The sequence below is a fragment of the Scylla paramamosain genome, unplaced genomic scaffold (genome assembly GCF_035594125.1).
Source record: "Scylla paramamosain isolate STU-SP2022 unplaced genomic scaffold, ASM3559412v1 Contig13, whole genome shotgun sequence".
NCBI lineage: Eukaryota > Metazoa > Arthropoda > Malacostraca > Decapoda > Portunidae > Scylla > Scylla paramamosain.
The window spans coordinates 270974-297500 of record NW_026973678.1 but is presented as its reverse complement, the minus strand read 5'-3'; the positions used below and the strand labels follow the sequence as shown (position 1 = coordinate 297500).

Sequence of the window (26527 nt, the reverse complement as noted above, 5' to 3'; positions counted from 1 at the left end):
CTGAGGAAGGATTCAGAGTGGTAGTTCGTGGGATTGGAGAGGTCACCCTTTTTAGGAACATGATGAATGCAGGTTAACCTTCAGCAGGGAGAAATTGTCAGTGCTGATAGGTAAAGTAGAAAGATTAAACCATATAAAGAGCGAACACCAAGCACAGATTCTACATATTAGTCAGATTACACAATTTAACAATGATATGCTTAGATACAATACATAGCACTGGATCACATGTAAACAACCTACACCTTGTTTATATTCATTAAGTGATAGTAAGCTCCGTTTTTTTCCTGTGTGTGTGTGTGAAGCATAACCTCATGTTAGAAAAGTATATGTACAATGTGTACAAATATACATCACAGTAATTAACAAAGTCAAATTCCTTTTCTCCTCCACATCCGGACATACGATGCGTCTCTAATTAGGTCAATGGTTGTGAAGGTCAGTAGGGAACAAACGACTCGCATCACATCAGTCAACTTTTTCTTTTTTAATCCCTCGTTCAGCTAATCACTCAGTCCCTCCCTCCTTCCTTCCTTCTTTCTTTCCTCACCTCTTTGTTGCTGTTCTCTTCTCTGCTCTCTGCACTTTATACTTGTTTTTCGGACCTTCCTGCTTTTCCCGTCCTTCCGTTTAATCTTCTCTTCAAATTTTTCCTCTCTATATTCTTCCGTTAGTAATGCCGTTATCGTTATCGTCCAATCAGCACCAAGTTATGCCTGCGTGTCTGCCCAATCTGGAAGTCGCGGAGCGGTACGTCAGCTAACCACTCACGAACAAAAAGCTCATTACACATCAACCAACCAAATTAGTTGATATCCCTGGGCGCTGCCATAATGAGGAAACAAGTTCATTTAGATAGAAACGAAGCAGGAAGAAATGGAGAAGAGCGAGAGTGAGAGGGGAGGGTGAGAAAGAGAAGCCAGCGAGGGGAAGAGAGCGAAGGACTGGAAACATTAGCAAAACTGTCTGTCATGCACCTTCCTTCTCGTCCCTCACACTTATTGAAAAATAGTAATTGAACAGCGAGTGGCATAAACACGACATAGGGTTAGAGAGAGAGAGAGGGGGGGAGGGATGATTAAGTTACTTCCTAGTCACATAATTTCCTTTCTCACAGGCATTATTCCCATTGATTTCTTACAGTAACAGCTGATTATAACCTTGCATCGTCCTACTATGAAATCATCCTTCACTTCCCTCACTGCATCAAAGGAAACTCAAAAGGTTATCAACTTCTCCCCTTCTTCCGGCTCTCGCTTTCTCCTCTCCGTACTTGTCTTGCATTTTTTTCATCTCTCTTCCCTCACCACGAGTTCGTTTTGCTTTCTCTTATCACACACGTCTTCTCAGATGCGCTTCCTCTTGGCTCTAATTCCCGCAACTACTTCCAAGTGATCAAAAAGTATGGAAAATTCAGCAGTAAGGAAAGGAGAGCAAGGAAAAGAGAAGCTCAAAATGCAAGTAATACGAGAAAAAGAGAAGAGAGGGAGGGAGGAAAGAAGGAAAAGAAAAAGGAGGAGGAGAAAGAGGAGAAGGTGCAAAGGAAGGTAATGTGTAGGTTACTCTTAGTCTCAAGAAACAAACTGGAAGTGAAACTGCGACTTTCTGTGAAACTTGCTTCTGTTATAATGAGAATTAGAAGGCGGTGAGGGGAAGGGCTGCGAGACGAGAAGGGTCCAAGACGAGAAGCTCTGGAGTAGGAGAAGGAGAGCGAGAGAAGGGGAGAGGTGAAAGAAAAGGCGAGGATGGAGAAAGGGATGCGAAGGGAGAGGCAAGGAGGGAGGAACAAGTAAGGTTTATGTACTCGTTAGCATGCATATGACTGAAACTTGCGACGCCATGAAAAAGAACTTTTTTTTATTTACAATACGTGTGTGTGTGTGTGTGTGTGTGTGTGTGTGTGTGTGTGTGTGTGTGTGTGTGTGTGTGTGTGTGTGTGTGTGTGTGTGTGTGTGTAAGTGACCTTGTCTGTGCTTGCTCGTGCATGTCCCTTTATTGGTGCACGCAGTCACAGTCACACAGCTCCGGAGTTCCGTTCAAAAATACTCGAGCGTTGATTTCTCTGCCTTTCCTTATGTTTGTTGTTAAGTATCCTCCTCTCATGCTTTCTCCTTGTTATTCACTATTGGCAACACACACGGAGTCACAACCACAAATCCTAGCATCATTGCCAATAACATCTTTAACCACTACTGTCGCCATCACCACCACCACTACCACCACAACTTAATACTGCTACCACAATGTATCAACACCCTATATTTACTCTTTTTAATCGTCTGTCACACACACACACACACACACACACACACACACACACACACACGAGAAAATAACACCAGCACCATGATAATTCCTAGTCGCCCTGCATATACACACAAAAGCACGAATATTCCTCTAAATGACAGATTCATGATCATGGTAAATGTCTAAAGTGATAGCGAGTAACACAGCCATTAATATAAAGGGATTGCGGTGGTGGTGTGGGTGATGGATGAAGCGACCGTGGCCATTAATTATCGAGGTCAGCGCTGTGACTGATATTGGGAAGGCATGCACCGCGTGGAGGAGGCGAAGACGAAGAGGACGACACGGACGATAAGACTGCTTAAGGAGAGGACGAGGAAGAGGACAAGGAAGGGAGGGAGAAGGGAACGAAGAGTGGTAAGGGGAGAAAGATTAGTTAGAAAAGTAGTAGTAGTAGTAGTAGTAGTAGTAGTAGTAGTAGTAGAGATGAAAGCTCCCATATCCAATGTCCCAAGGCTATCAGAAAAAAAATGAAGTCCCATGCAGTGTAGAGAAACTGTGTGGATTTTTTGTATCAGAAAGAGAAAAGAGATAAGAACTGCTACTGCTGCTTAATTCACTGCTAGGTAACCAACAATAGCCTCAGAAAATCAGCATTTCAAAGGTGAACGAGAAAGAATCTAATTACAGTTTGCTAAGAGGCGTGTAATATCCCATCTGTGGAGTGGATTCCAAATACTTGTCTATTTTTGAAAGTTGTTTCTGTTGAGCTAATCTAATGTAACTTAACCTTAACTAACCTAAGACATACATGTTAATCAAAACTGTTGCTCTGTTGTCGGTTTTCTACTGCTAAAACAACAATAATGAGTGTTCTGTTGCCCTTTCATCAGAACATTGCCACCTCACTTCAGTCTTAACTTAACCTGTTCCATCAGACAACGCTCCACATTTGCGAGGCAGACACCTGTTTCTGTATTCCTTTAATCTTCAATGTATAAAGGTCTGTACATTATTTACCCTCCATTGATACATTCAGGGAATACACTTTTCATCCACCCTCTGGTATGCAGTAAGATGGTCTTCCTGTTCAGTTATATTGCATGACTGCGAACACTATGGAGGCACACTATTAGAAAACAGACATACAGACAGACGGAACACAGCTGTTTCTATACTGGACATGTTTCATAACCAGTAAAAAAACAATAATAATGCCACGGTGGATTACCCTTTGAACAAATGTTTCAATAAAAGTCCTATGGCTAAAATTCAGGAGGGTGGCTTCTGCCCTCAAACTACAAGCTATTAACTTTATACTCATGAGTGGAAATACCTTGAAGGAGGAAAGGCTTTCCACCGCCCGCATGCAGAAGGGGAACTGCACAGAAAGAGCAGGACAGACGCCTCGTTTCTGGACATAATTTAGTTTCCACCCAAATGACACAAGTTTTCTTCGTGTTATTGTTGAACCGAGTTGGTTTATGCTGGACACACACACACACACACAAACACACACACACACAAACACACACACACACATACTCTCTCTCTCTCTCTCTCTCTCTCTCTCTCTCTCTCTCTCTCTCTCTCTCTCTCTCTCTCTCTCTCTCTCTCTCTCTCTTTCAAAGGCAATTTCGGGGTTATTTCAATCTTTCTTTCCCTTTGTTGTTTCTTGAAAATGAGATGTTCATGTAAGGCCTCCCTCCCCTTCCCTTCCCTCCTTTCACTCGCCTTCCTTCAGTCATAAAGCAGGAAGGATGTTGGAAGTTAAGACGATGAGATTATTGCAGCCCGTATGGATTATGTGGATTTATGTATACCAGCTCTCTGTCTCTCTCTCTCTCACTCACACACACACACGCACTCTAAGTCAGGGGTGTCAAACTCATTTATCCCAAGGGGCCAGATTTCACCTTCACATTCAATGTGCGGGCCAGATAATCACGTATGACCATAATAATATTAATAATAATAATAATAATAATAATAATAATAATAATAATAATAATAATAATAACAATAATAATAATAATAATAATAATAATAATAGGTAATTATATAATAATAATAATAATAATAATAATAATAATAATAATAATAATAATAATAATAATAGGTAATATAATAATAATAATAATAATAATAATAATAATAATAATAATAATAATAATAATAATAATAATATATTCTACCTTCACTCGCGTTTGCACACACGTAACCAAAAGATAAACCAGTAAAGAAAAGGAAGCATCATTTACCTTAATTCCTGGTCGTGCTGCTCCCAGAAACTTGGCACCTCTTGGTCTGTACAAGTTCGTCTATGTTTGGCGCCAGAGACTGAGCAATGGCTACTTTCAGTGTTGAGTTGAGGTGTTCATTAGTGAGCCGAGACCTGAGTCCAGACTTGTTCAAGTTCATCAGTGAGAAGAGTTGCTCACAGACATAGGTACTGCCGAACATTGACATAATCTTTGATGCCAAACATTTGATTCGAGGATATCTTGGCCCAACATATTGATAGAATGTACCAATATCAACACTTGAGAACTTTTCCTTCAACGCAGAATCGCACTGAAGATCAATTAGTTCTAACTGAATATCCTCTGGTGTCTCATCAGGATTTGCAGCGAAAGGATTTCGAAAGATCGAGAAATCACTCTCAAGGTTCTTTAAGTCTGCAAATCTTTCTCCAAATTCGTTCAGTAACTTGGAAATCATGTTGCAGTACTTTTCTCTGCTGATAATTCCACGAAACTCAGGTGTGCTTTGCAATGATTTCAGTGTAGGAAAGTGTGCAGCATTATTCGCTGCTAGTTGACGTTCAAAAAGTTTGAGCTTCACCTCAAAAGCACGAATGGACTCATGCATGTCTGTCACCAATTTATTGCGACCTTGCAGTCTTGTATTGAGCAAATTCAAGTGTTCTGTCATATCTACCATGAAGGCTAAATCTTGAAGCCAATCATAGTCTTTCAGTTCCTGGACATTTCTTCCTTTGTTATGCATGAAACTTTGTATTCCACTTCTTAATTCATAAAAGCGCTTCAGCACAATTCCCCGGCTTAACCAACGAACATCAGTGTGATAAGGCAGACCGTGAGAGTGAGTTTCCTCCAATAGGCAGTTGAACTGTCTGTGGTTCAGACCTCGCGCTCGTATAAAGTTTACTGCCTTGACAACAACATCCATAACGTGATCCATCTTTAATATTTTACTGCAAAGCACTTCCCTGTGAATTATGCAATGAACACTGTGAATTTGATGGTCTGAATTCAGGGTGAGTAGTTTTTCCTTTAACTTTGCTGTCACGCCAGCCTTTCTACCAACCATTTGAGATGCTCCATCTGTTGTCAGACTCACAGTTTTCTTCCAGTCAACACCTATCCTATCAAGTGCACCAGTCAAACTCACAAATATATCATCCCCTGTTGTTGTTCCTTTCATTGGTACTAATTCCACAAATTCTTCAGTTACCTGCATATTTTCATCAACACCACGTATGAACACTGCTAGTTGAGCTATGTCAGTAATGTCTGTACTTTCATCGATTGCTACAGAAAATGCTACAAATTTAGCAACTTTTTCTTTGAGCTGACTATTAAGATTTTCTGACAGTTCATTTACTCTTTCTGCAACTGTATTTCTTGAAAGGCTTATGTTTGCAAATGATCTACGTTTTTCAGGGCAAATATCTTCTGCGGCCATCATCATGCATTTCTTTATAAAGTCCCCTTCTGAAAATGGTTTCGATGACACAGCTATTTCCCGTGCAATCCTATAACTTGCCCGTACTGCAGTGTCACTGGCTTCATGAACACGCTGATACACTGACTGCTGCCTTTTGAGAGACTGTTCTAGCGTCTTTACTTTTTCTTCACGAAGTTTTCCACTATACACATCATACTTTGAAGCATGAGTGCTTGTGTAATGTCGCCAAATGTTATATTCTTTTGACACCGCTATAATTTGGTTGCAAATCAAACAAGTTGGTTTTCCATTCACTTCAGCAAAAAAGTAAGATATTTTCCACTTTTCCTGCATCACACGATGTTCTTCAGTAACTGTTCGCTTCTTGGAAATCATGATGAGATGATATGCAGTAAGAGTCACACCAAAATCTGTCGCTGTGACGCTCTCGAAGGACAAAGCAGGACTGAAGTCAAAGGCCGATTCTCGGTGAGACGGAGGAATGACGAGTTATGGTCACGTCTAATACATGTATATTACGGAGCAGGGCCCGTACGACTACGTGTATTCTCGTCACCTATAGTCACTGGCTTTGGAACGCAGTCGACGAGACGAGATGGTCACATGATTTACGTAAAAATATATGAGAATAATTCATTCACTACAAAACACGATAGAAAACTTGAAGCAGATGGTAAAGTTCCTGCTGGTGACATTGTGTTTGCAATCACTTACTTTAATTAAGAAAAATACTTTTAACAATAACACACACACACACACACACACACAGAGAGAGAGAGAGAGAGAGAGAGAGAGAGAGAGAGAGAGAGAATGTTGGCGGGTGGCGGCGAGCCGGACACACACACACACACACACACACACACACACACACACACACACACACACACACACACACACTTGACGAGGTTGGGAGTTACTATACCACAGAGGAACATCACCGCCCAAAAAATATAATAGTATCTTTATATCTTTATATAATGACTTTAAAATGCAAAGGGCTGGCTGGCTTAATCATTCCTGTAAAAAGACCAACTGTAAGACTGAAATATGAGACGTGCCGCGGGCCGCACATAGTAGTGTGGCGGGCCGCATGCGGCCCGCGGGCCGCGTGTTTGACACCCCTGCTCTAAGTGGACCGTCAGCCACACACAGAGGACAACTGTAATTAATCCAAGGCCGCGACGCTTCTATTGTCTGTAGATTAATGGCTGCCTTGCTCTCCTCTCCCCTCATTCCCCTCACTTTCGCCTCACTGCTTCCTCTCTTACTCCAATTCACCAAAGTTACAAGCGTCCTCTAATCCTCGCTCCCTGTTTTGTCTTTAGCGTCTCATTCTGTCACTTCCTTTGACTATAAATTTATCTTTGTTTTTCTGTTGTCCAATTTTGCGTCACGGCACCACCTACAATTTCGTCTTTCAGTATCGAATTTCACATTTTTTTTTTTTTTTTTTTGACTGCTCTTCATTCGTTCAGATTTTTTTTATTTATTTCCCACATTCGTACATCTCCTGTTTTCATATCGTTCTTTTTTTTTTTTTTTTTTCCCGTCGCCATCTTGTACGTAAACTTAACTTGCGCAGGAGTTACAATTACTGTCTTTTCTTCTTGGCATTTCCAATTACAAAAGTTTCCTGTTTTGTCCTGAACGTTTTCATCCTTTTATTCTCATTGTTTTGTCTTGTGTTTACTTAATTATTTCTGTCTGTGTCTTTCTCTCTCTCTCTCTCTCTCTCTCTCTCTCTCTCTCTCTCTCTCTCTCTCTCTCTCTCTCTCTCTCTCTCTCTCTCTCTCTCTCTCTCTCATTTGTTTCCATCTCATTCATCTTCCCTAGAGGACAAACCTTCGCTCTATTCCTCTATTTCCTCTTCCTCTTCCTGCAAACCAATCTTCTTCTTTAATTCCAGATTTCGAAAACAACGATAATGATCTGTGTGAAAGAACCAATCGCCTGTGTGTGTGTGTGTGTGTGTGTGTGTTTTCACTATCTCATCACCATCACCTTCAACACTCATCACTCTCATCACCGTCTTATAACCACTACAACCGTCACCATCTCTCACCATGAAGCACACTCCTCACTATCTCCTTCACCACCATTGCCATTCTCCACCATTCCTCTCTCGCTGCGCCATCACATGCATCACTGCTTTCAAATCTAGCCCCACTTATCACCCCCACCCCCGTCAGCGCCCATCACCATCCCTCACTTTCCCCTCATCTGTTTCCTGTCACAACTCCTATCGTCCTATCTGTCACTTATAATCACCAGTATAATCATACCCTACTCATTGCTGGTCCTATCACGTCTCATCCTCCTCCATTACGTCATTATAATATCACCGCATCATTATCATTAACATCAAATTTACTGGATTTCTCTCATCGACCATTTTTCTCCCCCTATGATTCCCAGAGAGAGAGAGAGAGAGAGAGAGAGAGAGAGAGGGAGGGAGAGAGAGAGAGAGAAAGAGAGAGTGCATAACTTTTTAAAACGAGAACAATGGTAAATCAAAATATAGTTAATAAAGATGAAGGTAACAAATACGAAACATACCAAAACAAGGCCAGACCTGGAGTGCCTCGCCACAGAAGACGCTGATACGCCACACACGAGTCGCAAGTCAGTACCACGTTGTGTAGCTGATGGTTCCATGCATAGCCACCGTACTGTGAGAGGGAGGCAGAAGGCTGGGAAGCGGAAAAGGAAAAAGGGAGAGATGATGGAATGCAAACTGCAGATGACCTCTCTTTTACCACTTCTATCTCAGCCTTCAAGACTCATACTCCATTCTCCTCTCTCTCTCTCTCTCTCTCTCTCTCTCTCTCTCTCTCTCTCTCTTGCTTTGGTGGTATGCTATGAAATGGACAGGAGAGTTAAAAAAAAGTGATTGAAGTCAGAGAGAGAGAGAGACAGAAAAACAGAGACAGAGACAGAGACAGAGACAGAGAGAGAGAGAGAGAGAGAGAGAGAGAGAGAGAGAGAGAGAGAGAGAGAGAGAGAGAGAGAGAAGGGGGGTAGAGATTGCAAACGCGCTGTGGAAAGGGAGATGATAGGATGAAAAGAATGAGAAATAAGTCAAAGAGATACGGATGCTCCATAACTTGAAAGGAAATTTTGAAAAAACCTTATCGAAAGACACGCAGGTAAGAGACAAACGAGAGAGACATAAAGATATATATGTAAAGAGTCGATATGCAACACCCTCTAACACACACACACACACACACACACACACACACACACACACTTATTTACTGACACAACACTTAGATTAGTAAAAAATCACTGAGGCATTTTTTGTTTTTCTCTTTCCAGCACCTTCTCTTCGTCTTCCTCTTCTTTTCATTACTCCAGCCGCAGCCATCACTCTCCCCTCTTCCCCCTTCCCATCCTTCACATAAATTGTGTTGTAACTCACAATATTTTCCTATGAAATTAAAACAACATAAATTATAAAGTGGTTCATGGACACCAAGAGAGAGAGAACAATTTAATAAGAAAAAAAGAGTAAGAGGAGAAAGAGGAAGAAGAGGAGGAGAAACAAGGCGCATGAAAAGAGAAGGGTCAAAGGAGTTATTAAATTCGAAGACAGCTAAAGTGAAAGGGAGCAGGATAGAAACGGCAGTGGAACAGGCACAAAGAGAAAAGGAGAAAGGCTCAAGAAAGTAAAGAAGGGAGGCAAAACCAGGGAAACTAGGAGACTGCAGAGAGTGAATGAAGCTAAACACGGCCGATGTATAGCGATAATGCAGTTTTTGTGACGCGGAAGGTAAAAAGACAGGTAAGTAAAAAGAAAAGTGAGAAAATAATAAAAAAATAACATACTGCAACCCACGTCAATGAAAACAATATTATAACAACCATTTTTTCTTCTCTTCTTCCTCCTCCTCCCTCATCCCCCCATTACACATGAGCTGGTGAAGTGAAGAAGGGATTTTGAGTTGAATGGGGAACAGTCTGCGGGAGGGAAGGGAAGATAGCGGCGCGGAGTGAGAGAAATGGAAGAAGTGCTGAAGGAGAATTCGGAGAGAAAAGGAGGTTGCAGGTGGCAGTGAATAAATTGCCCTTGGTGGAAAACTGTGAGAGAGTGAGAGAGAGAGAGAGAGAGAGAGAGGTTGGAGGGGAGGCAGTGTGATGCTCCTCGTTGCAAAAGCCCAACAATTTCCTTCAGCTAAGTGATATTTTGCTTCATAACAAGAGACTAAATCGTAAGAAGATAAAAAATTAATGTGGAAGATTGGAATGAGGGTAATAGAAAATTTGTGCATGAAGGGAAACTTTGTGAAATATAAATGAAAATATCGTTGAAAATTCCATGCAGGCGAAGGAAAGATGGTATGATGAATAGCAGTTTGAAACACTACGAAAAATATGACTAGACAAACAGCAGTTTCAAACACTTCGGAAAATATAGCAAGACGAATAGTCGTTTCAAATTATGTTAGGGATAAAAACACACACACTGACTAATACATTTGTCATCATAAAAATGCAACAATTATTATTTTCATCTCGTATTTCACAACGATGAACAACATTTCACCATTTTATAATAATGTTCTGTCTTTCGTTAAGTTTAGAACACACTATCTTACAAAAAACATTTCATAAACTGACGTGTGTACATTTACCGGAAATATAACTTGATCTGTTCATCTTTGATGCAAGTCTCGTGTGTCACAGCATACACTGTGACCTTGTAAGATACTGAGACTCTGATTTTGATTTACAAGCTGAAAAAAAATATTAGACAGGACACAGCAGTTATTTTAGTATTATGATAGAGGGCGAAAGTTGGAGAGAGAGAGAGAGAGAGAGAGAGAGAGAGAGAGAGAGAGAGAGAGAGAGAGAGAGAGAGAGAGAGAGAGAGAGAGGAATTTATATAATATGTCCCACATCCCTTTGAGAAACGACATTTTAAAACCCAACGGTGCTCCGTGTGTCATTAGCTACACAGACTTTTGTTAGAGATTATCCTACGCACAGCCAAACTCAGTCCCTTGTGATGAACTGACAAATCCTACAAAATAAACATTAAATCAACGCTGCATGTACCACGCTATCAACCATCATGTAAATATTCCCAACAACGAAAGACGCGAAACCAGAAGTGCCGTTTGAATCATAAAAGTTAGCTTCGTTCAGTGGCCTACAGGCACAAAATAATTGGCGCCCCATCAGTACAGTGTATAGCTGAGAGACTTAAGTAAGGACATAAGCCTCTCTCTCTCTCTCTCTCTCTCTCACTCTCTCTCTCTCTCTCTCTCTGGTAAGGATTCTTCACTTCATGGAAGCAAAATGGAGAGAGGGGAAGTCAGGAAGTTGTAATAGGAAAAGTAGGAGGAGGAGGAGGAGGAGGAGGAGGAGGAGGAGGAGGAGGAGGAGGAGGAGGAGGAGGAGAAACGAAAGGAAGAAATAAGAAGAAAAGAAAAAAGTACTTTTTTCTTCTTCTTCTTCTTTTTCTCCAGCTCCTCCCCTCTTCCTCCTCCTCCTCTTCTTCCTCCTCCTCCTCCTCCTCCTCCTCCTCCTCCTCCTCCTCCTCAACCGGGAAACACGTAACATAATCAACTTTCAGGCATTTTCCTATCATGCGGCCGAGAGAGAGAGAGAGAGAGAGAGAGAGAGAGAGAGAGAGAGAGAGAGAGAGAGAGAGAGTAAACAAGAGAGATCATAAGGGGAGGACGTGGGCGGGAGGCGTGAAGGGACGGAAAGAAAGGAGGGAAGAGAGGGAAGTTAAGGGAGAGTAAATGGAGAGGAAATGGAGGAGGAGGCAGGTGATGAGAGGGGAAATGGGTGACGGGAAAGCTAATTAAGGAGCAGGAGATAGTGTTTACTAGGGAAAGTTGAAGGAGTGGGCTGTGGAAGCAACGAGAAGGCTAGGGAGGAGGAGGAGGAGGAGAAGTGGTGGTGGTGGAAGTGTGATAGATGCGGGCAAAGGTGGAGGAAACTAAATGATATTCCATCTTAGTTTAAAATAATAGTTTTTTTTATTAGTATTCCTCCTCCTCCTCTTCCTCCTCCTCTTCCTCTTCATCCTCCTCTTCACCGTCATCATCTAGTATTTTCCAACAGAACGAAAGTCTCCACTAATCTCCTTCATTTATAATCCTTGTTGGTGACTTGTCCTCTTTATTCTCTCCCAGGAAAGCTTATATTTCAGTCCCCCTTATTTTATAACTGTTCCGTTTTCTTTCAGCGTCGCTTCATATTGCCGTCCTTTCATATTTTCCTGCTATTCAGTTCAGAATTAGTTTAGCTTAGCAGTAAATATTAGCAAAAGAAAACGAAATTGCAGTGTTTTTAGATAGGATAGACTTACGTATTTTTTTCTTGTTTGCTTGTGTCTCCATATATTCCACTGTTCATTCTTTTTCTTTTTTTCCACTTTTTCCCGTTGTGCTTTTCATGTTATCCTGGTATATATATATATATATATATATATATATATATATATATATATATATATATATATATATATATATATATATATATATATATATATATATATATATATATATATATATATATATATATATATATATATATATATATATATATATATATATATATATATATATATATATTCTTACAGTCTCCTCTCCCTCCCTCTCTCTCTCTCTCTCTCTCTCTCTCTGTGAATACCAATCATTAAGTCCCAATTAAAGCAGACTGTGATATAGACCATGAACCTCTTGATGTCCTGAGCTGCTTGTTTCCCTTCATAGATCTAAATTAGAGGGCTGTGTGTTGTCGCGGCGAGGGAGACGAGAAAATAACTGCGAGGAAGAGATGGCGGGGAATAAGCAGCACACGTAAAGAAGACACGATGAGCTTTGAAGATGAGAGTGAAGGAAAGAGTCAAGGAGATGGTGGAAAACAGGCATGATGAAGAAGAAGAATTACTCACACACGCACACACACACACAGAAGAAGAAACGGGCAAACGACACGAGGGAAGATAATTACGAAGAACAATGAAAGGAATAAGAAGGGAAGGAAAAACAATGAGCAGGATAAAGAAAAAAAGAAGAAGAATTGAAGAAGAAAACGTAAAAGGAAAGAGGAAATTACGACCAATTCAAAGGAATAAACTAGTTGTAGTGACAGGAAGGGGAAAAATACGGAAGGAAAGAGAGGTGACAGCTTACAAACAAAAAAATAGAGATAAGTCTACGAAGGAAAAAAAAAAAAAAAGAATAAAAAACGGGATTTGTGAAAGAAAGAAGAGCGGAATGAATGAATGAATGAAGGAAGGAAGGAAGGATAATAGATTCTCACTTTTTCTCCGCTTTATCCTCCCTCCCTCTTCCTCCCTTCCTTGCAAACTGAAAGTACATCAAACTATCTTATCGCATTTTCGCACCTCTAGCTGAAAGAAGTGGCCATAAAAATCAACGGTTTCATAAAGCCTCAGACCGCGACGAAGTGGCGACGCCCCGGAGCGTGGACTAGCAAGGACGACCTCCTCAGTCCCCGTGCCCTGCGCATCGTGGAGGGCATTCGGCCTGTGATAAAGAAGATGCGGCTGCCCGAAGGTCCTCACTGGTGGAAGCAGGACAGCGTTGGTACTGCTGCTGTTGGTGCTACCTGCCCTGCTGAGTGGGCCAAGCAGCAGGACACCAGCCTGCTTTCTCCACACTGGAACCTGCCTGCCTTCCCAGAATGCACTGCCGCGCCTCGCCACCGTGGTGTGTCAGAGGCGGGGGTACCCGAGGTGCCCCTGCCCACCCACGGGCGGCGTGGTGGGGCAGCGAAGGGCAGCAGGCGGTGGCTACGCCCCTTCCTCACTGTTGTGGCGCCCCTGGCCTATATGATCCTCGTCCCGTGGCTCGCCATCAGGGGCGACAGCTTCCTGGACGCCATTAATGGACGGCTGGATGGTTGAGTGCAGATGTGGTTGAGTGGTTGGGTGCGGATGTGGTTGAGTGGATGAGTGTACGTGATTGAGTGAGTAGGTGGGTGGATGAGCAGTCAAGACATCTGAATGTAGAAACATGTTGTGGATCAAGTGGTTGGCTACCAAGTGACCTGTGGCCCAAACACCCTGAGGCCTTGATGGTCTCAGGCCTGTATAACCTGACCCGAGGTCCTTATCACCAGAGCATCAAATTATTTGCTCCCCTGATACGGGCAGCGTGAAGCGTGCATGTACCCACTCCCCACCTGTCGGGAATCCATTACCTTTGCCTGTTGCCTTCAAAGGAAACATTCAGAATGTTATGATGAGAGAGAGTATGAATGCAGGTTTAACACTGACAATGAACGTACTGTGTATCATCGCCTTCTTTCCATTCTCATCTTACAGTTTCGTCTCCTTTCATCTTTATTTTACTCAAAGTGACTTTTCATTCTAGTTCTTCTTGTTTCCTTGTCGCTTTTCTCCTCTCTCTCCGTCTTCATGTCTGTCTGTAGTTCTGCAGCCGCCAATGTAGTCAATGTTACAACACTTAAATATTTTAAGATTTATCAGTCTAACACGTATTCCGATAAAGAAATAAGACGTGATGCATTATCGAGGCAAAACTGAATATTTCTTTGTTATTTTGGGTCGGGTGGGGGAAAAATAACAAAGGTGTGTTAAGTGCAAAATGACGACGCAGAATCAGAGACAGTCAGTGAGTCATTAGAACATAAGAAATAAGGGAAGCTGCAAGAAGCGACCAGGCTTACACGTGGCAGTCCCTGTGTGAAATATACCCACCTATTTCCACATATCATCCCCATCCATAAACCCGTCTGATCTTCTCTTAAAGCTCCCTAATGTCCCAGCACTACCAACATGATTACCGAGTCCGTTCCACTCAACTACGCAAAGGTGTATTATCCTTATTAGTTAAGTTACTGCAGATGACTACCACTAAACACCCTTATGGCCCTCCTCCTCCTCCTCCTCCTCCTCGTCTCTTTCCTTCTCCTACCTCAGCCCCCTCCCTCCCCCTTACCTCTCTTCTCGTCTTTTTTTTTCCTCTTATTTATTTTGTCTCTCCTTTGTTTATTCATAAATTCTCTTCTCTTTTTCTACTTCTTCGTCTTCTTTTCGTGCTCCTCCTCCCCTTTCAGCCTTTTTTCCTGCACATTCTCCTCTTTTCGTCCATTCATCCACGTCCTTTTCATGTGTGTGTGTGTGTGTGTGTGTGTGTGTGTGTGTGTGTGTGTGTGTGTGTGTGTGTGTGTGTGTGTGTGTGTGTGTGTGTGTGTGTGTGTGTGTGTGTGTGTGTGTGTGTGTGTGTGTGTGTGTGTGTGTGTGTGTGTGTGTGTGTGTGTGTGTGTGTGTGTGTGTGTGTGTTTCTTTCGCTCACTGATTTTAACGTAACTTTTTATTTGTTCCCCGTGTTTGTCTTGATGTCCTTATTTGTTTGTTTTTCAGGCTCCCTTCGCTCGCTCGCCTTGTGTCTTACTTTTATCAATATTCCTTATTCCATGCTTCTGTTCTTCCCTTTCTCCCTTCTTTTCTTTTGTTCCTTTTTAAGATTGATACCTGCTTCTAACTCATATTTCTTTCATTTATGTGCCGTTTTCATTTACATTTTTTACTTCTCTCTCTCTCTCTCTCTCTCTCTCTCTCTCTCTCTCTCTCTCTCTCTCTCTCTCTCTCTCTGACATGTACGGCATAGAAATGGTTATATTATTTTACCTGGAGATTTATATTCATTAGAGGAGCAACACAGGTAAATAATGGACACGTCAAGTGCAATCCAGTATCGAGCTCAAGTATTTTGTCTTGATCTTTTTTCATTAACCGGCCAATTTACTTGACGTATTAACAAAAGGCCAATGAATTTCCAGTTTGACTTTTTCTTTCATAGTACAAAATGTTTAAGTGTTCGTTATTATTCGTATGAAAATTAACTAAGTCTTCAATTACCCTTCATAGGACAGTTATTTTCATTTTTTTTTCTTTTGTCATTAGAATTTTGTTTTATTGTTACTATTCATAAGATTTTTTTTGTTTACTTTTATAGAAATATATATCTATGTTTTTATTACGACACAAAGAACAATGAACGTAAGATTTAATGCCATTTACTGGACAAGCAATATTCAAGTTCACGTTACCATCCCCCGTCCTTGCAATCAGCCAAGCTTTCAACGTGCAAGAGAAATCCCGTGTCTTCTCACGTCCCTCTACCCAACAACTGTCGCCCCGGGGACGCACAGAGGGACAAGTGTGCTGAGTGGAGCACTGGCGCGAACGTGACTGACGGTGAGGGAATTAACTCAAAACATAACAACCACTGGCCAACGAAATTATTCCTAAAACAACCAACGTTTATGAATACTGAAAATTATTCGTTCCATTTAGTATGATGTAAATTAGTCTCTCTCTCTCTCTCTCTCTCTCTCTCTCTCTCTCTCTCTCTCTCTCTCTCTCTCTCTGCGGTAATGATAATCTCTCTCTCTCTCTCTCTGCGGTAATGATAACATATCTTGTAGTTGTGTCAAAGTATCATTCATTTAATCTCTCTCTCTCTCTCTCTCTCTCTCTCTCTCTCTCTCTCTCTCTCTCTCTCTCTCTCTCTCTCTCTCTCTCTCTCTCTCTCTCTCTCCTACCTACTAAACACGCCACCTACAAATTCTCTGTCAATACACCACGCGTATAAATAATCTTCCACCTTGTATACAGGTGCCATCAATTTCCCCCTGCAAGCTGTGAGTTATCCCGCACTCTACGCGCCAGTAATGAAAAATAAGGAGGCTGTGGCGTCCAGGTTGGTGGGAGATGCATCGCGCCATCACATGCACACACAGACACGGCACGAGCAAGGGGAACGTGTGTGTACATGCTGCTTCGTGTTTGTGAGTTATGAGAGTTTTCTTTGGCTATTTTACTGTGTTAATGCTGCAGTTTATGACACTAAAAAGCACTGTATGTAATTATAACAGGCATCTACGATAAAGAAAATAGATAAAATTTTTTTTTTTTTTCACTGTAATGCGCTAAACTGCAACACAAAGTACTGCACACAATTTTAATAATCACATACGTATGTACAAGACAGCAAATTACAGTAGAAGAATTTTTTTTTTCCATTATGTAATGAAGGGAAGGAAATGAGAGAGTAGTTCATCATACAAAGCTGTGTGTCATAAGCAGTGAACAAGCTTAATCACAGACCTGTTATCAAAGGCCACACTGATATAATTAGTCTGGCTCAGGTTTTTTTTTTCTTTTTCCTGTGGATGATGCAGAATCCTTGCTAAATAATAATTAAAATCCCAATAAAGACCTAGAAAACTACAATGACTATTACTACAGCCTGTGAAATGTTGCGGTAAGACGTAGAAATGTTTGATAATGTTGTGCGTCCTCATCCAAGTCAGATTCAGTGGGGACACGTTCTCCCTGGCCGTCCTTGTCCACATGTCACATTCGGTGCAGTTCAAACTGAAGTAAAAAATGCACCAGTTTTGTTCGCGTGACAATGGTCAGGGTCAGACTGCGCTGTGTCTTGTGTCTCCACGAATGCCTCTGGCTGCTTCAATTAATTGGTTCGTTTTTCTTTTTTTATTCACTTTATTTATTTACTTATTATTATTTTATTTTTTTTATGGTTAGTGGAAGACATGCCTGTGTTAAGTACTGTGACAGGTGGGGAGGTGTCGTGATGCACCTGTACTCCACACTCAGGTGATGAAGTAACAAATATACATTTGTACCTTAATAACAAATCGTAATTTAACCACTTAATCATAGCGACAAAATAAAAAAAAATAAATAAATAAAATTAAAAGTCTAGAGTTGAACAACAGTGTGTTATGTAAGTCAGTAAACAAATGACAGCTTTGGTAGCAAGATAAAAACAAAAAAGTGTTGCAGTCTACGGTAATCGTAGTGAATATCCTTCCCAACATGAAAAAAAACCCCAATGGCTATGTCTTGTATGAATTAATTTTATTTAGTCCACCAGCCGTTCCTTGGAATCCACTCCAGGGTGACTATAACAAGTTTGCATTTGCTCCGGTTCCCAATACTCTCCTCCTGCATACTGGATCCCTGTCGCCCGCCCTCCCCTTATCTCCCTGAAGCATTCCAACACTGTTTTGCTATCTGATGAGGCACTACACACTACTTTAGTCAGCACAACACTTCACACAGAGTTATGTATCCTTATTTCCACGTTCCTGATCCTACCGTAACAATATACATGAATACCCAGTTTTATGTGTGGCAAGAGGACTCTTCTATAAATATTATAGGAAGGAATAAAAAAAAAAAAAGCCGTAGAGGACAAGAGACTTTATGGCGCACAATATTTCACAGAGACACGAGTGTTCATTTTTCCGTGTCTCTTCAGCATACATACAGATGAGGGGCGCTGCACTATGGGGACGTGACTGGATGAGCGCGGGTAGGATGACCATGAATGCGGTGGAATGGCGGTCCTGATGATGGTCATCCACCCATTAAGTGTTCCCCGCCCCTCAACTAAGAGAATAAAAAGCAAATCAAAAACACAATTTTTAAAAACATTGACCCATAAATAATTTACCGTTACATGGACACTTTTAAGTCTCAACACACTGCCGGTGGCTGGGACCACCAAACACTGATGCTGAGGCACGCTAAAAAGGCAATCACAGAAGGTCAGTACCCCTCAACACTAGGAAATTTAAGCTTCCGAGTATAATAATAGCAGCTTGGTCTCTCTCTCTCTCTCTCTCTCTCTCTCTCTCTCTCTCTCTCTCTCTCTCTCTCTCTCTCTCTCTCTCTCTCTCTCTCTTTCTCTCTCTCTCATGGTAATTAGTGCACCAGGACTCCCCACATGTGCTCTACAATCATCGTATTACTAAGGCTAATCAGGTGCTCACTCTCGCATGTTTTGGCAGACTAACGACCCTCACTGAATTGATTATGAGGATCACTTATATTTCTTAACTCTTACAAACACAAGGTCTCGTCCTGGAGCCCTCTGTTCTTGTGTCATGAGGTGTGACGATAACAAGCTTAACTTTGCTTTTCATTTTTTTTTTTTTAGTACCGCAGCAGCAGCAGATGAATACTCTAGCCAGTGTTTTCATTTTTTCAATGTCTGCCGTTTTCTAGAATCTTTGTCTTATTTGACCTACTTTCCACTTTCCTAAATGACCCACGTGACCTCATTTCTCCCATTCCCTATTATCACCATATCCGTAAAAAATGTCCTGCCTTTCTGCATCACGTATAGCTACTATTGTCAACACCATCCAAACTATACTTAACTTCCTAACTACTTTCCCTGTTTCCTGTTCTTCTCTGAAAGGTACTAATCGTATTCACCTTGACGCAAGTGTTCCAAGAAATATGAGGCACCATTCTTGTTCTCTGTAAAACAAGTGTATTTGAGAAAGCATTAAAAATATACCACTTTAATACTGTAAGATTTCCTAGTGATATCCCATTGCAAGCACTTCTGACCTCCTGTAAGATTCATTGAAGACATCATACCAGTATGAACATCACCAAGTGTTGAAATTACAAGGATTAGGTAAAGACAATCAGTCGCTGCTAGCATCCAAACTAATATTATATTCCTCTCCCTCCTTTGCATAATTGATCTTCCCAAGCTTATGATGCAAGGCTGAACCTTCAATATAAGCAAGTCGTTATAAGGATTAAGTATATCAAAATCACATGAAAGGGGAAGAATGACTGGCTTTCAATATCCTTCTTAAATTAATAAGCTTGTTCTTCTTCCTCACACTTCCACAAAATAAATTTCCACAAATAAATGACCAAAGCGACATTAAATTAACTAAAGTAAAATCCGCATAAATAAAATACTAGAAACACGAAAAAAAAAAAAAACGAATTACAGTATTCTCATTCCCAAAGTTGGATTCTTCTAATATAAATATGAGAGAGAGAGAGAGAGAGAGAGAGAGAGAGAGAGAGAGAGAGAGAGAGAGAGAGAGAGAGAGAGAGAGAGAGAGAGAGACACCCCATCAAGCCCCACTCGGCAGGATGTCCACTGTCCACTACCCAGCAAGGCCACGTTACAAGCTCCACCTCACTGTTTACTCTCACTCCACTCCATTAAAAGAAAATTGAGTTTGTGTGTGCTGTAGTGTGTGGCGGGGGATTACTGAACAGAATATTTGATACAGTTGAGGATAATGCGCGCACGCACACACACACACACACACACACACCTCTCTCTCTCTCTCTCTCTCTCTCTCTCTCTCTCTCTCTCTCTCTCTCTCTCTCTCTCTCTCTCTCTCTGATATGGTAAGCATGAGACGGTGATAGAAAGAAAATGTAGCGTGTTCATTACTATGGCGTCCCCTTGTTGTTACCTGTGCTAAACTGTCTTGCATTTCAAGTTATGGCTTTGGGAAATGAAGCAGTGAATGGCACGCCCACTCACTGCCTCCCTTGATGCAACACCTCGCCTCCAGTTGATCACGGGGAGGGAAGTGAAGTGTTTGTCATGCTAACTGATCCATAATGCAAACTGTCCACACGCAGGGGACGATTAGGGGGAGTTGCTGATTCACTGACTTTGCTGCAGCGTCTCAAGTCAACCACACGGTAAATCAAATACTAATATAAGTAATACAAGTATCCTATGACAGTTTTAAGCTAACCTAACGTAACCCACAAATCAATCACAATCAAACATTAATAATCTATCTCTTGACACAAGCTTAGCTTAATGTAGTCAAACCTATCTTCCAACATGGTGACTTTAGCCTGTCTTAACCGATCACTTTTTTTTTTCTACTGTAAATGGGGCAATGACTAAGGACAACTAAATTTATATATAAAAAAAGTCCAATGAGGTGTCAATCCCCAAGGAAAACGAGCCAGAAGGATTAACCAAAACTAATATACAAATTCTGAATTAAGGATGCGAGTGTATTAGGTGCATGAAGTAGAATTGCGTTAAGGAAGTCAATTGTGACTGTCCCCCCTGTGTTGTGAGACACAGGGAAACGTTGAGGGAGGTCACCGCTGGGTAGTTGATATGTTCAAACTACCCCCTGATCCAGTGCTTGAGACCTCACATAGATTTAGTGTAATCTAACCTAACCTACCTTTTAACATGAATTTAGCCTAGCCTAACCCTTGGGACCTCAAATGTTTACTCTAACATAAATTTAGCCTAGCCTATTCTAACCTATCTCTTAAGGAACATTAAGCTCAGCCTAGCCTAAATTATCCTGCCCCCTAACATTTCCCTATCTCCTAATACAAGTTTATCCTAACCTAACCTACATAACAGTGAGTGGGCAGTAATGCAGAAGGTACACAGCTGGACATGACAACGCACAACTTTCCCTAAGCTCTCCCGCCTCATCACACATTCCCTTAGTGCCTGTATCACAGACCTGCTCACTCCAGACACTCCACAACATAAACACGCCTTTCATTGCTCAAGATGAAGTGAAAGCAAGCATGTACCATCACCATTATTAAAACTGGCCATGTTTATCACCATTCGCAAGGCTAGTGTTAGAGAGAATACGCATGCTCGCATACCTGCAAAGTAAACAATCCAAAGAATAATATGATGCGTCCGTAATCTACTGCGCTCTCTCTCTCTCTCTCCACATAAATAATTTATATTTCCACATAAATAATAAGTAATCAGTAAGCAGAAAAAAAAAAAAAAGCAACGAAGCAGCATTATTTTTCTCCCCAGCAGACTTGATGACGTCAGCCATGATGGCGACGCGCACCGCTGCCAACACACCCCGAGACATCACCGTCCTCTACAAAAGGTACTGTCGAAATGGAATGGAAAATAAGAGGCGAAGAGAGTGCGGATATCCATTTTTCAACAACGCAATCGTGACATAATTTGATTTACGCTAAAATGAGACTTGTTAGGGGGAACAGTTACTGCGCAGGTGGTTCTCCACTAGCATAGATAACCACCATCAGATCAATCAGTACTACACCACTGCTATAGTATCTTCCTTACTTAATAGATAATGCCAATGGAACAGTTAAGCTGAACAAACACCGAATAAACACCACAAATTAACGAGCCAGAGGGAGGGAGCTTTAAAAGTCGAGGAGACGAGATCCTTCTATCCTTCTCCTCCTTTCCTCTCTCCCACTTTAATCAACATGAACACGCATCTTTTATTTCGAAAGTAGAGATTCAGAATAAGATTTGCACGTGCTTCTGTCACTTCACACAACAAATAAGCAGTACTTATGGCAGAATTCCATTAGTCTTATTACCTACGTGTTATATTTGCATCGACATTTAAGGGTGCCAACATATCCGAAATACGATTCAGCGCTGCTAAATATTATAATGCCTTAATAGTACATTTTTACAATCTCTTTCACTCTGAACAACAAAATGAATGAAACGACTAAATACAGTAGTGAGTGGTACGGCAGAACATCGTTTAAGACACACTGAAATATAATATACGAAATAGAAAATGGAAGCAGAGCACAGATGTATCGCAAAGGTTGGCACTCCTGTCCGCTACCGCCTGTTTCGTCACTTAGCTCTTCCGACAGTCACCACCACCATTGTTTTCCCACTGTAACGACCAGAATACTATGCCCGATTTGTACTCAGTGACGTTGTAATTGCTAGATAAGTATGTATGTAATGAGTGGATTCACGTGGAGGTGGGGAAGCGAGGGTGTGCGAGGTGATTTACGAACCTGCCGAAACAGGGAAGCCAGAGAGCAGTTGCGCGCCTGACCTCTCATGCCCCTGTCCGCCTATATTTCCTATATGTATTGTTGTTTACTCGTCTTCGTGAAATACAGCTGGAGAGCGTGCGTGTGGCTTTTCTTCCTGCCCCCCTACTTCCAACGTGACACCACTCCCTGCAATCACACCTACCTTGCACATGTACGATATTGCCTCTGGGATCATTAAGTTTAATAAGCAACAAAGCATTAACATTAAATACAACTCCCAGAGAGCTTCAAGAGTCCAGACAAGACGTTACCAAACAAGCCTACCTACTAACTACCCGCATAGTTCTCCTCACTCCTTCACCTCAATTTAACTCATACTATGGTGGAAATCGAGACAAATCTCACCTTCTATTTCCACAACGTAAAGGCCCACACGTCCATCACCATATATCGTCACGAGGGTTCTTTCACGCTCACTCAGTACAAAGCAACAGCACTACGCATCGCCGCTGCTACCTGAGACTGCAGGGAGGCGCCGGCGAATGACTGCGGCTTGTGCCCACCTGTGACGTAATTCTCGGATGGACATGTGCAGGGCTACCAACTCTTCCACCACGACATACCTGCGGAAGGTGAACGTTTATCTGTAAATGTATGATTACAGATAAAGGATATACATACATGCAATACATACATACATACATACATACATTCATATGGCAGTATATATTGAACCATGAAACAGACGCAAAACACCTATTCTCGTCAAGCCTGAGAAGGTCATTCAAATATCATTAAAAATAAACGGGAAATGCTTTGAAAAGTAAGAATCTCAACAGATAGACAGAAGGATTGGCTGACTGATTTTAAGGATAGAAGGAAGAGGAATTGGAGGAAGGGCTGGTACTCCTGCCTTCCCTCCACTCTGTCCCTCCCTCCTTCCTCCGTCCCCATTCCCTGCCTCTCTTACGTCCTCCTACATTCCCTCCCTACGTCATCTCTTCCCCTCCCTCCCTCCCTCCCTCCCTAAATCTCTAAAGGTAAAATATTCACGAGATGTTATTTACACAAGAGCTCTCATTCATCCAGCACCAAAGTTTTCAGAGTGACACAAAACGTACTCCTTAAGTAAATAATGGTATGGATAATCCAATCTACCTACTGCTACACACACACTACCAAACACTCCAACTACCATCTTCTTTTGTGCATAACAACACCACAATTAATAATCCTCAGGCTATTGCAGAGGCATTTAATGACCACTTTAGCTCAATCGGTAATTCACTGGCCAGGAACTATAGTGATATTCAGTTTTGCTATAAAGATTATATGCCTCCCCCAGTCCCTTTCTCTTTCTTTTTAAGGCCAGCAACACTAATTGAGGTTAACTCCATCATTAAAAACATTAAAGGTTCTTCATCTGGGCACGATGAAATTAACATCACAATTACAAAAGAATGTAGTAACATAATTTCACCTTTTTTTAGTTTTTATCATTAACAAATCTTTTCGAGAAGGTTGCTTCCCAAATCATTTACAAATATCCCGTACAGTGCCAATCTTCAAGAAAGGAGATCATTCTGTAATCGATAACTATAGACCAATCTTTATTTTATCTAATTATAGCAAGATTTACAAAAAAAAAAAAAAAATGGCTTCTAGGCTAATGAATTACTTCTCTAAACATTCACTATTTAATTAATCACGATACGGATTCAGACCTAAATATTCGACTGAGTTAGCTGTCCACCATCTCTGCCAGAACATGTATAATGCTATGGATGCTGAATTGTACCAACTCACGGTTTTTTGTGATCTATCAAAGGCTTTCGAGACAATATCTCACAACATCTTGTTACAAAAATTGCTTGTGCATAGAATACGAGGTAACGCTCATAAATGGTTTCATAGTTATTTATCACACAGGAAACAGTTCACCTCCTACAACAATATATGCTCCTCTTACAGCGACATATCATCTGGTGTTCCTCAGGGATCTGTTCTCGGCCCACTACTTTTTCTTATATACATAAATGACATTTATTCCTCAAGTGATAAACTTAAATTCATTTCATATGCCGATGACACTACAGTTTTCCTACAGGGTAATAATATCGAGAATTAAACAAAATATCTATGTGGATAAAGAGTAACAAATTAACATTAAATTTAAATAAAACAAAATTCATGGTGACAAGCCCTCTTATGTCTCACCCATTGTGTCCACCAACAAAAATAGATAATGCTTTAATAAATTAAGTGACTGAATGTAAGTTTCTAGGGATAACTATCGATAGTAAGTTGAAATGGAAAGATCACATTGACATCATTAACTCTAAAATATCTGTATTAACCGGTGTTATATTTAGACTTTAGGAATTTATAAGTGGAAAATGTTTAAGACAAATTTATCTTTCATTAATATAACCTCACTTACAGTACTGCAGTGCAATCTGGGGAGGAGCATATAAAATGTACACTGATAGTCTTATGGTCTCCCAGAAAAAGCTGCTTCGAATAATGTTTCTCAAAAGTCAATACGCGCATACGAAAGAATTATTAAGTAATCACAAGTTATTAACTGTCCCTGACATTATTAAAGTACAAAGCAGTCTATTTATTCATAAGTCATTACACTCCCTCACCACAGACCAAGGTTTCACACTATTTCCTCACAATGTTACACGCAGACCTTTCCATTTTCGCTTACCACTGTATAGAACTTCCCACGCAAACCAAAGCCTTCCCTTCAGAGGCTCTCACCAATGGAACACTTTGCCGGAGTCACTCACTGCGGATACCAATTTCATTTCATTTTAAAGAAAACTTATGAAAACAGTATTCAGTAACTATTAACATTTTAAATATTTACATGTGACACTGATATCTTGACATCCTTGTTAAAAATTGTCATATATGTGTAGCATACATGTCATTTAATTTGTATTCGCTGAGCTCTGTATATTAGTATGTTTGCGTGTATTTATATCTAACATGTAACTATAACTATATGTTAGATATGTATCACTTATTACTTACATATGCTGCATTATCTTCATCAATTATTATTATCACTATTATTATTATTATTATTAATATTATTATTATTATTATTATTATTATTATTATTATTATTATTATTATTATTATCACTATTTATATTATTATTATTATTATCATTATTATTTTAATAATAATAATAATAATAATAATGATAATAATAATAATAATGATAATAATAATAATAATAATAATAATAATAATAATAATTATTATTATTATTATTATTATTATTATTATTATTATTATTATTATTATTATTATTATTAATAATAATAACACACACACACTTTAAATTTTATCGATTATTTTAACTTTACTAAGGTATCGTGCAACAGTCGTCTCTTTGGCAGTAAACTGGTCCGTCATAAACACAATCCCCTTTCTCAAATTTTTTTCCCATTCTTGTCAGTTCATTGCCCTTCTCGTTTGCTGTTTTGTGTTCTAAAATTCACATTCTGGGCGCGTTTGTACATACATTTCAAAAATCTTATTAAGTTCATCTGTTATGGTGCTCATTGTTTTCCTTGTATAGGAAAAAGAACAAAAATCGTTATTGACGTTAGATATAAGTTAAAAATGACCTTACCAACTGCAGCTGCTTGTAAATTCATATTTAGTTTGAAATTACCTTTTGTGAATATAGTAATAACATTTTAACTTGCAGTAGACACAGTGGTGAAGGGAACTTCTACACAAAGTCCAGCGCTGCCTTGTAAGCTCCAGATCTTACAGCAGTCACTCAAATATACCACGTCGTACATTTGTTTGCGAATACTGAGTGCTGCACATGCGCGGGACCAAACTTGTATACCAGCACACCTTCCATATCGTCACACCAGACGTATGTACCGCCACACCTTCCTCACCGTCACACCAGATTCTCCCTTCACTTGTAAATAACATACC

The 26527-nt window shown here is 40.5% G+C and overlaps 1 protein-coding gene across 10 annotated transcripts in view; it reads right to left on the bottom strand.

Annotated features, from left to right (window-relative positions):
• Nucleotides 1–23519, bottom strand: part of LOC135097175 (uncharacterized) — a 33905-nt gene extending 10386 nt beyond the window's left edge. For 3 of the 10 annotated variants that reach the window (XR_010265433.1, XR_010265434.1, XM_063998944.1), the window contains exons 1-4: nt 23417–23519; nt 22961–23178; nt 8515–8648; nt 551–733 (exon numbers count right to left, since the gene is read on the bottom strand). The gene's annotated coding sequence lies outside the window, so the exon portion shown is untranslated. Of the gene's footprint in view, nt 1–550; nt 734–8514; nt 8649–18184; nt 18389–19219; nt 19265–22960; nt 23179–23400 lie in introns of those variants that run through there. The other 7 variants (XR_010265435.1, XM_063998945.1, XR_010265432.1 and 4 more) reach the window with 6 other exon arrangements.
• Between the last annotated feature and the right edge of the window lie 3008 nt (nt 23520–26527).